Source organism: Anolis sagrei, chromosome 1, assembly GCF_037176765.1.
Source record: "Anolis sagrei isolate rAnoSag1 chromosome 1, rAnoSag1.mat, whole genome shotgun sequence".
Taxonomy (NCBI): Eukaryota; Metazoa; Chordata; class Lepidosauria; order Squamata; family Dactyloidae; genus Anolis; species Anolis sagrei.
Window position 1 is genome coordinate 332,341,464 of NC_090021.1, and position 14,417 is coordinate 332,355,880.

A 14,417-nucleotide genomic window follows, 5' to 3' on the forward strand; every position below is an offset into this window, starting at 1 on the left:
GTTTTGAGTCTGCAAATCCAAACCATAGTCCAGAGTTCCAGTCCAAGGTCTCTTCATTGACAGTTCTCACAAGTCATTACAGTTGTTGCTCAGCCAGCTGCCCGAATGCATGGTCCCAGAGCCAAAACTTGAGTTGGGTTGTTGTAGGTTTTCCCGGGCTATATGGCCATGTTCTGGAGGCAATTTTTCTCCTGACGTTTCGCCTGCATCTATGGCAAGCATCCTCAGAGGTAAAAACTTGAGTTATTTCCTGAAGGAGAAAAGATAGGGAGTTGCCCTGATTTCACTGGGGGGTGCATTCCATAGACAGGTGGCCATCACTGAGAAGACCCTGTCTCTCAGTGCTGAAAGGGCTGAGTCATGATCACGTGACATTCATGACAAAGGGGTTCATCATCCATTTGTCCCTGAATGATGACACACCAGCATCAGCATTTAAAAGAAGGCAGGAAATGCTCATTCTTTTTCTTGCCATGCATCTCTCACTATTGTGTCTCTTGATGGTGTCTGTCGCCTGCGCCATGAGAATATCACTGTAGATACCATTGACTGATTGTAGATAAGGGGATCCTGATCTATGTGCATATCTGTATATACAGTAACGTGTCAAGATTAAAAGCCTCAAAATATTTTCAGTGAGTTTTTTCAAACAGTGAGCAGAACAAGGTCAGACATCGTAGTTATACTCTACTGATAAGTACTCTGCTGTGTTTGTTTTTGCTTGCCTCTGAGTCACTGAGTCCAGTGTGCAGTGTTTCCAGGAAGAGCATGATTGGAAAACTATAAATCACACAGGGTTGTTGTAGGGTTTTTTTGGGGCTATATGGCCATGTTCTAGAGCAGTGGTTCTCAACCTTCCTAATGCCGCGACCCCATAATACAGTTCCTCATGTTGTGGTGACCCCCAACCCTAAAATTATTTTTGTTGCTACATCATAACTGTATTTTGCTAATGTTATGAATCGTAATGTTAATATTCGATATGCAGAATGTATTTTCATTCCCAACACCAAATTTGACACAAATACCCGATACAAATACCTGACACAAATACCCAACACAAATACCCGATACGCCCAAATTTGAATATTGGGGGTAGGTGGGTGGGTTATTTTGTCATTTGGGAGTTGTAGTTGCTGTGATTTATAGTTCACCTAAAATCAAAGAGCATTCTGAACTCCACAAATGAGAGAGTTAAACCAAACTTGGCACACAGAGCTCCCATGATCAAGAGAAAATACTGGAAGGATTTGATGGACATTGACCTTGAGTTTTGGAGTTGTAGTTCACCTACATCCAAAGAACACTGCGGACTCAAACAATATGGATCTGGATCAAAATTGGCATGAATGCTCAATAATGTGAACACTAGTGGAGTTTGGAGAAAAGAGACTTGACATTTGGGAGTTGTAGTTCCTGTGATTTATAGTTCACCTCCAATCAAAGAGCATTCTGAACCCCACCAATGATAAAATTGGGCCAAACTTCCCACACAGAACCCCCATGACCAACAAAAAATACTGTGTTTTTAATTATCTTTGGTGACCCTTCTGACATCCCCTCATGACCCCCCCCCCCGGGGTCCCGACCCCCCAGGTTGAGAAACACTGTTCTAGAGGCATTCTCTCCTGACGTTTCGCCTGCATCTATGGCAAGCATCCTCAGAGGTAGTGAGGTCTGTTGGAACAATCACACACTTATCCCATGACATTTTTTTTCACCCTGCATTGTTTTGACCACCTGGCTCTTGGCAAGCCCAGCAACTAAGGCCCCATCTACACTGGTCATATAATCCAGTTTAAAGCAGATAATCTGAATTCAGAAACTGGATTATATGGCAGTGTAGATGGAGCCTGAGCTTTCAAGTCCTGATTTCCTCCTGACTTTGGCAGACTTACCCAAATGCCCCAAATCCTACCTGGACATGATGGGAACATGCATAGGAGAGGAGCAATAACACTAATTCCCAGTCTATGGCTCCCTGTTTGCCATTGATCTGAACATCTTGTCCACTTTTTCTTTTCTTTTTAATAGCCATAATTTCCTAACACCAACTTACTGTGTTAAATCTTTTGGATTCCCTGCTGGAATGGTGTGTGATGTAGATCTGAGAGGAAATGTGTTTTTCTTCCTCCCCCTACTCTTGGTGATTATGTCTCATTACCCTTGTCTGGCAAACCCATCGTCTCGCCTTGGTTCTTCACCTTTTTCATGCTATAACACTTGTAAATGCTCACCACAAGTTTAAATATTTCAGCAGTGACTAATCAAATCCATAAACCAGATGCAGACACTTTGCATTGTGGGATGAATCAATCCGTTGTGTGAGGGATCGAGCGAGGGGAGAGGGTATGCTGTGGGTAGCTCCAAGTCTGGGGATGGGGGAGGCAACAGCTGATTTCGAATGCCTACATACTGACTTTCTCCCCTGATACTGAAAGAAGTGAAAATTATAATAAAGTTCTTTGCCAAGCGTCATTCTTTTAATTCAGGCAGCTTCACTTCTAAGTTAATGAGTCTGAAAATGGCTTACATTGCTTCCTCTTTTCCCCATTAAAGTGTTTAAAAGGTTATTAATGAATTGAAGGTACAGATTTAGGGCCAAAACTGTATCACAGTAGGATTGGTTTTCTACATTTGTAGCAGAAGGACTGTGCTCTTTTTTTCATTCAGACGCACCAAGTGTTTCCACATTTGGGCACTGCTCAATTCTTCTCAGCCTTAACACGGATAGATTTCTGCCAACAATGTGATGTGGCAGCAAAAAAAACCAATGGGATTTTGGCCTGCATCAATAGGAGCATAGTGTCTAGATCTAGGGAAGTCAAGCTCCCCATGCTCTATTCTGCCTTGGTTATGGTTAGACCACATCTGGAATATTGTGTCCAATTCTGGGTACCATAATTGAAAAGAGATGTTGACAAACTGGAATATGTCCAGAGGAGGGCGACTAAAATGATCAAGGGTCTGGAGAACAAGCCCTATGAAGAGCGGCTTAAAGAGCTGGGCATGTTAAGCCTGAAGAAGAGAAGGCTGAGAAGAGACATGATAGCCATGTATAAATATGTGAGAGGAAGCCACAGGGATGAGGGAGCAAGCTTGTTTTCTTCTTCCCTAGAGACTAGGACACGGAACAATGGCTTCAAACTACAAGAAAGGAGATTCCATCTGAACATTAGGAAGAACTTCCTGACTGTGAGAGCTGTTCAGCAGTGGAACTCTCTGCCCTAGAGTGTGGTGGAGGCTCCTTCTTTGGAGGCTTTTAAACAGAGGCTGGATGGCCATCTGTCAGGGGTGCTTTGAATGCAATATTCCTGCTTCTTGGCAGGTGGTTGGACTGGATGGCCTATGAGGTCTCTTCCAACTCTAGAATTCGATGATTCTATGATTCTATATCAAATGTTTGGGATTTTGCAAAAATGTAGTGCCACAGCAAGGTATTTCTGTCCTTTCTTCATGGCTGTGAAAGCTAAACAAAGAAGCAAACTGGAAGAAAAACAATGCATAGAATCATAGAATCCTAGAATTGGAAGAGACCTCGTGGACCATCCAGTCCAACCCCCTGCCAAGAAGCAGGAAAATCACATTCAAAGCACCCCTGACAGATGGCCATCCAGCCTCTGTTTAAAAGCCTCCAAAGAAGGAGCCTCCACCACACTCCAGGGCAGAGAGTTCCACCGCCAGGCATGTAGCCGGGGGGGGGGGGGGGGGGCTCGGGGGGCTTCAGCCCCCCCGCGAAATTCTCATGGTGGTTCGCGAAAAGGCCTTACTGGTGCATTATTTAAACTGTTATGTTTATTAATATCATGATTTGATCACCATTCTCAATATATCCCATATGTATGGGGGTATTGGGGTAATGATACAAAAGGTTTGCTAGGCTAGACCCTCTTTCACTCAGACTCAGCCCCCCCCCCCCGAAACTCAGCCCCCCCCAAAACCCCCCCTGAAATTTTTTTAGCCCCCCCCCCCCCCCCGAAACAAAATCCTGGCTACGGGCCTGTCCACCGCTGAACAGTCTCACTGTTAAGTAGTTCTTCCTCGTGTTCAGGTGGAATCTCCTTTCCTGCAGTTTGAAGTCATTGTTCCATTGCATCCTAGTCTTCAGGGCAGCAGAAAACAAGCCTGCTCCCTCCTCCCAATGACTTCCCCTCACATATTTATACATGGCCATCATATCTCCTCTCAGCCTTCTCTTCTGCAGGCTAAACATGCCCAGCTTGTTCTCCAGACCCTTGATCATTTGAGTCCCCTTCCTCTGGACATATTCCAATTCAGAGTCAACATCTCTCTTCAATTGCGGTGCCCAGAACTGGACAGTGTGATTCCAGGTGTGGTTTGACCAAGACAGAATAGAGCAGTGGTTCTCAACCTGGGGTCCCCAGATGTTTTTAGCCTTCAACTCCCAGAAATCCTAACAGCTGGTAAACTGGCTGGGATTTCTGGGAGTTGTAGGCCAAAAACATCTGGGGACCCCAGGTTGAGAACCACTGGAATAGAGCATGGGGAGCATGACTTCCCTGGATCTAGACACTAGGCTCCTATTTATGCAGGACAAAATCCCATTGGCTTTTTTTTGCCGTCGCATGACATTGTCGGTTCATGTTTAACTCCACAATGTCTCCAAGATCTTTTTCACACCTACTGCTCTCGAGCCAGGCATCCCCCATTCTGTATCTTTGCATTTCATTTTTTCTGCCCAAATGGAGTATCTTGAATTTGTTCCTGCTGAAGTTCATTTTGTTAGTTTTGGCCCATCTCGCTAATCTGTTAAGATCATTTTGAATTCTGCTCCTGTCTTCTGAGGTGCCAGCTATCCCTCCCAATTTGGTGTATTTCTTGAGCCATCCCATTCATCTCGGTGGCATCAGAGAAAAGTTCTGCAGATATCATGGGCTGCCAAAAGACAAACAAATGGGTCTTAGGGTAAAGCTACATTGTAGAATTGTTGCACTTTAGTACCACTTTAACTGTGATTGCTTGATCCTACGGAATCCTGGGATTTGTAGTGTTACAAGGTCTTTAGCCTTCTTTTCCAAAGAGTATTAGTACCACACCAAATTACAAATCATAGGAATCTATAGCACTGACCTAGGGCAGTTAAACTGAACCCAAACTGCATCGATTCAACAATGCTGATGCACCCTACATGCAAAGTAATCCTGAACTCTGCAGAAGCAAAAATGAACTACTGAGGCTATTGTGCCATGATCAAATTGTGATATCACTTGACTCCTTGAAAAAAACAATAATGCTTCTAAAGGTGATGGCAGTGTGAAAAAAGAGAGATCACATCACAGATGAATAGACCCATTCAAGTAATCCACAGCCTTGACTTCTGCAGGATCTAAGCAGAGTTGATGATGGCCGGGACCCATTCAAGTAATCCACAGCCTTGACTTCTGCAGGATCTAAACAGAGTTGATGATGGCCGGGGCTTATAGAGATCTCTCATGCATAAAATCAACATAAATTAAAGTTGACTTGATGACAATCAACAATAACAAAATTAAGGTTATGACAACTCTGCACTGCACTGCCCATACCTCCTATCGACTCAGAAAAGATGTCACCAGCTGTTAAGAAACCTACATTGTCCATGTCCAGCACAATCTTTCTTTGAAGTGGTTACACATCATCACTGGGTCACATTTCATACCAAAAGGCCTTATATAATCCAGGATTCGGTATCCACGGTGGCCAAGGCATGGTTTATGGGATGCTTGCCAGAAGATGGAGAATTTTATTTTATTTGCTATATTTATATACCGCTGTTTCTCAGCCTAGCCGGCGACTCAACGCGGTTTACAACATTATATAACAATCAACAGTATACAGTTAAAAGCATAAAAAACATAAAAAACATAAAAACACAATTCATACATCAATACCAATCCAGTTCGACTCTTAACTAAAAACGTGATCCAGTTCATCATCCATGTTGCCAGTCCTTTAGTCAGTTACCATTCGTTGCATTGGGTTAACCAAATGCCTGCTTAAACATCCAGGTCTTCAATCTTCTTCGGAATATCATCAATGAAGGGGCTGATCTTACCTCCAAGGGCAGGGCGTTCCATAGCCGCGGGGCCACCACAGAAAAGGCCCTGTCTCTCGTACCCGCCAGCCGCACCTGTGAAGCAGGCGGGATAGAGAGCAGGGCCTCCCCAGAAGATCTTAGGGTCCTGGCGGGCTGATAGGCCGAGATACGTTCGGATAGGTAAGTTGGGCCAGAACCGTTTAGGGCTTTAAAGGCCAACGCCAGCACTTTGAATTGAGCCCGGTAGCAGATCGGCAGCCAGTGGAGCTGGTACAGCAGAGGAGTTGTATGCTCCCTGCGCTCCGCTCCCGTTAGTATCATGGCTGCCGAACGTTGGACTAGTTGGAGCTTCCGGGCCGTCTTCAAAGGCAACCCCACGTAGAGAGCGTTGCAGTAGTCCAAACGGGATGTAACCAGAGCATGGACTACCGTGGCCAAGTCAGACTTCCCAAGGTACGGGCGCAGTTGACGCACGAGTTTTAACTGTGCGAATGCTCCCCTGGTCACCGCCGAAACCTGGGGCTCCAGGCTCAGCGATGAGTCCAGGATACACCCAAACTGCGAACCTGCGTCTTCAGGGGGAGTGCGACCCCATCCAACACAGGCTGTAACCCTATACCCTGCTCGGCCTTGCGACTGACCAGGAGTACCTCTGTCTTGTCTGGATTCAATTTCAATTTGTTCGCCCCCATCCAGACCGTCACAGCGGCCAAGCACCGGTTCAGGACCTCGACAGCCTCCTTAGTAGCAGGTGGGAAGGAGTGACAGAGTTGGACATCATCCGCGTACAGATGACATCGCACTCCGAAACTCCGGATGATCTCACCCAGTGGCTTCATGTAGATGTAATTGTACTTTGTCTCTCATTTCCTTACAAATGATATGTAGACATTTATAGCCTTGGTTTCTGGATCTCAGTATAACTATTATAACTACTAGTCAAGACCATGAAGATTTCTTTCACAATATTCAAGACTAGTACTTTCAGACCACTTACATTCTCATAGCTCCATCTGGAAACACGAGATTCACAGTTTTGTGAGTTAAAGTTCCCTGCCAGAATGATCTAGTCACAAAACTACAAATCCCAGTATCCCATAGGAAAGAACCATAGCATCAAGTAGCTTAGATCATCAAAGTGTGTAGTGCAATAGGGAAAATAGAAATAAAGCTATAGATGAGTTGCTAACTCTAACCCTTCCTCTATTTTGTGATCAAGAGAGCTGCTGCTAATCAATTCCAAGCTGTTTTGGATCAAAATGATTTTCTAGATCAAATCCCATCTGTTATCAGGCCTTGGCCAGGAATATAAACAGCCTTGGTTATTTTGCTAGATCAATTGTGCAACTTTGGAATGCCCTTCCAAAAGAGCTTCGTCAGGCCCCTACTCTGGCAGTTTTCAGAAGGAACCTAAAAACTTGGCTGTTCCGATGTGCATTCGCAGATTAGGAATCCCCATCCCAAGTCCTAGATGCACTTTAGCACTACTAATGTTGCTGCACACCGCACTTAATCCTACGTTCCTCCTGCCATCTCAGCACTTTTAACCCTGTACCCCATTGCGCTGGCCGAACCAGTTTTAATAGTGTCTTGATGTATTGTTATTGTGGTTATTTGCTTAATTGTTTTGATTTGCTTTGTCTATTGTTGTGTTATGTTTTCTATTGTATTGTGTTTTGAGGCTTCGGCCCGTGTAAGCCGCATCGAGTCCTTCGGGAGATGCTAGCGGGGTACAAATAAAGTTAATAATAATAATAATAATAATAATAATAATAATAATAATAATGTACTACCTTTGCATAATAACATTAACAGCAACAATAATACATTTTATTTGCAGGCCGCCACCATCTCCTCAAAGGGACTTGAGGCGGCTCACAAAGCACTCCAAGGTGCCACACATAAAATACAACAATACATAGACATAAAAGTGACAATATCATAAGAATTACAGCCACAACATCCATAAAATACCACATAATAAAATTAAAATTTATAAAACGCAGTCATAACTGCAGATAAAACTGGTTGTTTTCAATTAACGAGCCCAGTGCCAAAGTGAAGCAAACAAAGTCATCAGACTAACCCTTAAAATCTACTCAAGATCAAATGCTTGTTTTAAAAGCCATGTTTTTAAACTGGATCGGAAAGCTTAGAGAGAGGGAGCTAACCTAATCTCTCTAGGGAGGGCATTCCAGATCTGGGGGGCCACCACCGAGAAGGCCCTCTCCCATGTCCCCACCAACCATATTTGAGACGGTGGTGGAACCAAGAGAAGGGCCTCCCTGGCAAATCTAAGACCCCGTGCCAGTTCATAGAAAGAGATGCAGTCATGATGCTAGGTTGGACCTGAAGCATATAAGGCTTTATATATATGAAGGCTGTTATCTTTTGGGCAGCTGAGGGAAAGCTAAGGCTGTCATTCTTTGGGCAGATCCTGCACTTTGAATTGGCCCTGGAAAGTTGTCAGAAGCCAGTGGAACTGCTTTAATAGGGGTGTGGTATGCTCCTTTTAGCTAGCCCTGGTTAGTAGTCTGGTTGCGAAACTTTGCACTAACTGCAGCTTCTGAGCAGCCCCATGTAGACTGCATTGTAGTAGTCAATTATGAATGTAACTAAGGCATGGACCACCGTGGCCAAGTCAGTTTTTTCAAGGTATGGTCTCAGCTGGTGCACCAGTTTTAACTGTGCAAAGGCCCTCCCAGCCAAGGCTGAGCTTCAAGCATCAGTGATGAACCCAGGAGAACCCCCAGACTGCAGACCTGTGTCTTCAGGGGGAGTGTAACCTCACCAAGCACAGGTTGCCACCCTATATCCCGATCGATCTCGCAACTGATCAGGAGGACCTCTGTCTTGTCTGGATTAAGCCTCCGTTGGCTGGCCCTCACCGAGTTCATCACAGCTGCCAGGCAATGGTCCAGGATCTGGGGAGCTTCCTTGGAATGAGGTGGAAAAGCATAGTAGAGTTGTGTGTCATCTGTGTAGAGATGGCACCCAACTCCAAAACTCAGGATGACCTCACCCAGCAGTTTCATGTAGATGTTGAAAAGCATGGGGGAAAGAATAGAGCTTTGTGGGACCCCACAGGTCAATGGCCAGGAGTCCAAGCAGGTGTCCCCCAGCATCGCCAGCTGAGTACGATCCTTCAGGAAGGAGCGAAGCCACTGCAGAGCAGTGTCCCCAAGATCAATTCCAGGAAGCCAACCCAGAAGGATACCATGACTGATAGTATCGAAAGTTGCTTTCATGCTATACAATTTTAGCAGTATGGTTTCAATTTAACTGCATTGTTGGATGCTTGGATTTGTAGTACGGCATTCAGAATTCGTTGCTATTGAAAGTGCTAGCACGGCACCTCGCAAACTACAAATCCCAAGACTCTGTGGCATATAATATGGTCTCCAAAGGCGGCAATTCTCAATATAGTGATCTTAGATATGGAAGCAGGCTGTTCTAACGGAATCAGATCAAAACCAAGACTTTTGTGTGTTTTTGTTCCACATTCCCTCATATGAAAAACAGGGCAGCAATTAAGGGACTAATCCCAGAGTTTGTTTCATCACCAGTGTGCATCGGGTTTACCAGCATTCTTCTTTTATGCCTGAATAATAAAAGTAGCCGGTGTGGTCTCCATCCTAGCATACATTCCTACCTTTTTATGAGCATAACCCCATCAGCCTGGAAAAAAAAAAGAAAAGGCACCCCCCAAAGACTAGCAGCAAGTTGCAAGCTTCTCTCTTTAACCCTGAATTGGACCCAAGGGGACACGAAGTACGTTTGGGCAGAGGGGCTTGGGGTCAGCGAGAGCTAAAGGCAATGCCTTTAAAGCATTTTATAAGAGGAGCCCATTAAGCCGTAACACTGCTGTTAGGTAAATGGATGCATACACTGCCCTCTGGATCATTCCTTGTACATAGATGATTATCTGCCATGAAGTTAAAGCCAACCTACATTAAGATAGCCATAGATTGGATATTCCATCTACCTCAGTATCTTGTCTCCAATAGTGGAAAGCAAAACTGTGCAATTTCTAGGAATCCCACCAGCTAGCAGGAAAAGCCATAGACCAGTGGTTCTCCACCTTCCTAACACCATGACCCCTTAATACAGTTCCTCATGTTGTGGTGACCCCCAACCACAACATTATTTTTGTTGCGATTTCATAACTGTAATTTTGCTACTGTTATTAATCGTAATGTAAATATTTGATAAGCAGGATGTATTTTCATGCACTGGACCAAATTTGGCACAAATACCCGATACGCCCAAATTTGAAAACTGGTGGGGTTGGTTGGGGGTAAGGGTTGATTTTGTCATTTGGGAATTGTACTTCACCTCCAATCAAAGAGCATTCTGAACTCCACCAACGATGGAATTGAACCAAACCTGGCACACAGAACTCCCGTGACCATCAGAAAATACTGGAAAGATTTGATGGGCATTAACCTTGAGTTTGGGAGTTGTAGTTCACCTTCATCCAGAGAGCAATGTGGACTCAAACAATGATGGATCTGGACAAAACTTGGCAAGAATACTCAATTTGCCCAAATGTGAACACTGATGGAGTTTGGGGAAAATAGATCTTGACATTTATGAGTTGTAGTTGCTGAGATTTATAGTTCACCTACAATCAAAGAGCATTCTGAACCCCACGAATGATAAAATTGGGCAAGACTTCCCACACAGAATCCCCATGACCAGGCATGTCGCCGGGGGGGGGGGGGCTTGAGGGCTTCAGCCCCCCCTCCCAAAATTCTCATGGTGGTCCGTGAGAAGGCCTTACTGGTACATTATTTATACTGTTATGTTTATTCATATCATGATCTGATCACCATGCTCAATATATCCCATATGCATGGGGGTATTGGGGTAACTGTACAAAAGTTTTGCTAGGGTAGACCCTCTTTCACTCAGACTCAGCCCCCCCCCCCCATTTCAAACTCAGCTCCCCCCTGAATCAAAATCCTGGCTACGGGCCTGCCCATGACCATCAGAAAATACTGTGTTTTCTGATGGTCTTTGGCAATCTTTCTGACCCCCCCCCCTCACGACCCCCCTCCCAGGGGTCCAGCCCCCAGGTTGAGAAACACTGCCATATACTTTGCCAGATGCAGCCTGCTGGTTAGATCAATGGTCTTGACCCTCTGCCCATTGCTCATCTCTAGACTATAGCTTTCAGAATCCTGGAATTTTCTGAGAATTTTAGTCCAAAAATTGTTTTCTATGGCTCTAATTTACCATCCAGATATATAGTGCAGGTAGGCCTTTGTTTCATGTTGCAGCTTCACTTAAAATTAGACTCCAGTTTGATATATTCACGTTGCCTGACCTCATGGAAGAGAGGTTTTATGAATGTCCATGTGAATTTACCTGTGGACTTGCCAATGACATTAATAGAAGTCCTTCCTCCCCAGACGAATTTCCCTCGTCTCGTTGCACGCACATTCTGGGGGCTCTGGTGTTCCTGGCTCCCAACCACCTAAAGATTATTTTCCACTCTGAAGGGCACTTGGATCTCTTTGGCCAAAGGAGGAAGAAACTGCTCCATTTCTTGAGGACATGCTATGTGATAACATACAGTATCTGCATGGATTTTCTGCAGAGATCTCCCCCAAAAAATTTATTTTGAAATAATCCCACACCCACTTCTTTCCTTCTTTTTTCCCCCTTGCTTCCTTCCTTTGGTAGCCTTTCCTCTTTTGCTTTGAAAATAGATTTCTGGATTTTGTCTTCCAAGACTATATAGTTATATAAATCAATTGATATAAACATATCAATTTATAACACAGATCGAGCAGTTGAGCATTCCTTATAGACAGTTCCAAAATCCGAAATACTCCAACATCTGAAAGGTTGGCAAAAGCTGAGGCTGACAACGAAAGCTCACACTACTCCCCAGATTTGAACCACCAACCTTTCGGTCAGCAAGTTCAGTAGTCAGTGGTTTAACTCACTGTGTATGTACATATGTGCAAAAACAGTGGATTTATTTATTTATCATATCAGAAACGAACCAAAGGTACATTTGTATTGTATTTAAAAAAACAAACAAACAAAAACTTGGCATCCTTTAGGGCAAAGCTACATCGTAGAATTGTTGCAGTTTAGTACTACTTTAACTATTTATTTACTTATTTGTAGTGTCAGAAGTAAGTTGAGGGCACAGTTAAAATGCATTTAAAAACAGAAAGTTTAAAAACTTGGCATTATGCCAAATATTCTTTGACTAGAAGTTGGCCACTTGAAGTGTCTCTGGTGTCTCTGTGAGAAGGTCCTTCATTGTACATGTGGCAGGACTCAGACTGCATTGTAATAGGTGGTCTGTAGTTTGCTCTTCTCCACACTCGCATCTTGTGGACTCTACTTTGTGGCCTCATTTCTTAAGGGTAACTCTGCATCTCATGGTGCCAGAGCGCAGTCTGTTCAGTGCCTCCCAAGTCGTCCAGTTTTCTGGGAGTCTCTCATTTGGTATCAGCCATGGATTGGTATCAGAGGAAAACAGTAAATGGCTCCGGGCCAATTTACCTGTCCAAATGCAACTCCCTCTACAAACCTAGGACCTTAAGATCATCCGGGGAGGCCCACCACCATCGCAGATAAATCTGGTGGGGATGAGAGACAGGGCCTTCTCCGTGGTGGCCCCTCGGCTGTGGAACTCCCTCCCTAGTGAGGTTAGATTTCCCCCCTCTCTTCTGATCTTCCGGAAGAAACTTAAATCCTGGTTATGGGATCAAGCGTTCACAGAATAGTTTGTTTTACTGGGAAAGACAAGATTTTATTGGACCGTACTTAAACTGATTGGACAATGATTTTAATACGGCGATTTTAATATGGGGAACTGGTTCTAACATATATTTTAACTATTTTAATGCATATGGATGTATTTATTATGTGGTTTTACTATGTTGGCATTGAATTGTTGCCTGTTTGGGAGCCGTTCTGAGTCCCTCCTCGGAAGCAGAGAAGGACGGGGTGTAAATGTTTAAAATAAATAAATAAATACATTTGGCAGCTATATCACTGCATGGCAGAGATCCTACATCATGGACACTAAAGTGCTTACCAATGCCTACCTCAGTAGTGAATTGCAATATTGTATAACTAGATGAGCACCTAAATGCACAAAGCACATCTGCATGCACAACGGTGCTGCCAGTACAATTCTCCTTCTGCAACCTTAAATGAATGCAACCATTGTTCCATGGACTAAAATATCCATCCATTTCCATAGAGGAACCGACAGATACATTAATCAACCAACAAGATCAAAATTAGGTATTAAGTAAAAGGTACCTATAAGCCACAGTCACTCAAAAGAGGGAAAGGTACCAAAAATAGCAGACTCTCAGTTAACCAGAACTCAAGCAACAAGCACTCAAGGTAAAATTGCATACTGAATTTACAAAGCTGTTTTTATAATGTACTAGCCGTCCCCTGCCACGCGTTGCTGTGGCCCACATGGGAGTTCTGTGTAGGAGGTTTGGCCCAATTCTATCATTGGTGGGATTCAGAACGCTCTGTGATTGTAGTTGAACTATAAATCCCAGCAACTACAACTCCCAAATGTCAAGATTCTATTTTCCCCAAACTCCATCTGTGTTTATATTGGGGCATATTGAGTATTCGTGTAGAGTTTGGTCCAGATCCATCATAGTTTGAGTCCACAGTCATCTTTGGATGTAGGTGAACTACAACTCCAAAACCAAAGGACACTGCCCACCAAACCCTTCCAGTATTTTCTATTGGTCATGGGAGAACTGTGTGCCAAGTTTGGTTCAATCCCATCGTTGGTGGGGTTCAGAATGCTCTTTGATTGTAGGTGAACTATTAATCCCAGCAACTACAACTCCCAACTGACAAAATCAATTTTTTTGAGTGAAGGACATACATTGGGTTGTTAGGTGTCTTGTGTCCAAATTTGGTGTCAATTCGTCCAGTGGATTTTGAGTTCTGCTAATCCCACAAACGAACATTACATTTTTATTTATATAGATTAAAATTGTGTTACATTAAGTTTGCCTTTATTTGTCTTAATTTTTCTTGTAATTGCTGTATTTATATATTAATATCATTCCAACAAAGAGTTTTGGCATAGTATGGGGTATAGCATTATTACGCCTATTTTTATAGTAACTCTCGAAACTACATTTATCCAGCATCTACCAATCTCCATGGGTGTCAAGTATCTATTGTAGTTGTGCATTAACACCAATGAACCTTCCTGTGGTAAAAGCTGATAAGGATGGAGTTGTGCTAATGCCTTGTGAAACCTTCGTTTCTTTTGGTCCTACAACGGTGGAAACTCTCCATAAGGTCCATCCTAAAAAGGATCAGTAGATGCCACCAGAACCCTGTGCAACATGAAGCCCTTGTGCCTTTC